We start from the raw sequence: 1,403 nt of genomic DNA, 5'->3' as shown, positions 1-1,403 counted from the left end.
TCTCTCATTCCACATCCTCTTTTGAATCCAGCTTGCATTTCTGGAAGTTCTCTGTCAGTATACTGCTGCAACTGTTTTTGAATTATCTTCAGTAAGATTTTACTTGAATACAATATCAATGATATTGTTCAATAATTTCCACATTCTGTGGAATCATCTTTCTTTGGAATAGGTACAGATATGGATCTTTTCCAGTCAGTTGGCCAGATAGTTGTCTTCCAAATCTCTTGGCATAGCTGAGTGAGTGCCCCTAGTGCAGCATCCGTTTGTTGAAACATCTCAATAGGTATCCCGTCAATTCCTGGAGCCTTGTTTTTTGCCACTTCCCTCAGTGCAGCTTCAACTTCTTCCTTCACTACCATTGGTTCTTGATCATATGCCATGTCCTGAAATGGATGAACATCCCAACTCTTTTTGGTACAGTAACTCTGTATATTCCTTCCATTTTCTTTTGATGTTTCCTGCATCATTCGATACATTGCCCATAGAATCTTTCAATATTGCAACTCGAGGCTTAAATTTTTTCTTCAGTTCTTTCAGCTTGAGAAATGTTGAGCATGTTTTTTCCTTTTGGCTTTCCAACTCGATGTCTTCGCACATTTCATTATAATAATTGACTTTGTCTTATCGAGCTGCTGTTTGGAATCTTCTGTTTAGCTCTTATCATGTCATTTCTTCCATTTGCTTTAGCTATTGTCCATTCAAATGTAAGTTTCAGAATCTTCTGATATCCATTTTGGTATTTTCCTCCTTCCCTGTCTTTTTAATGACCGTGGGCACCCCTGCCGGCACAGCCTCCAGCCTCACAGCAACACACAAGCCACCACAGGGCTTTTCTACTCAGGGCTGATGGGTAAAAATGTAACTCTTGCTTTCTTCATGGATGATGTTCTTGATGCCATCCCATGATTCCTCTGGTTTTTGGTCATTAATGTTCAGTGCATCAAATCTATTCTTTAAATGATCTCTAAATTCAGGAGGGATATAACCAAGGTCATATTTTGGCTCTCGTGGACTTGTTCTATTGTCTTCAACTTGAACTTGCAAATGAGCAGTTGATGGTCTGTTCCACAGTCAGCTCCTGGCCTTGTTTGGCTGAAGATATTGAGCTTCTCCATTGCCTCTTGCCACAGGTGTAGTCAATCTGATTCCTGTGTACTCTATCTGGCGAAGTTCACGTGTATAGCCTTCATTTGTGCTTAAAGAAAGGTATTTGCAGTGAATAAGTCTTTGGTCTTGCAAAATTCTATATGTTATCTCCAGCATTATTTCTATCACCAAGGCCAAATTTTCCAACTACCGATGATTCTTGTTTCCAACTTTTGCAATCCAGTCACCAGTTATAATCAGCACATCTTGATTGCATATTTGGTCAATTTCAGATTGCAGAAGTTGGTAAAAAT

This window comes from Orycteropus afer, unplaced genomic scaffold (genome assembly GCF_000298275.1).
Source record: "Orycteropus afer afer isolate SDZICR_OR568_19922 unplaced genomic scaffold, OryAfe1.0 scaffold00405, whole genome shotgun sequence".
In the NCBI taxonomy this organism is placed as follows: Eukaryota; Metazoa; Chordata; class Mammalia; order Tubulidentata; family Orycteropodidae; genus Orycteropus; species Orycteropus afer.
This window is presented reverse-complemented; position numbering follows the sequence as displayed.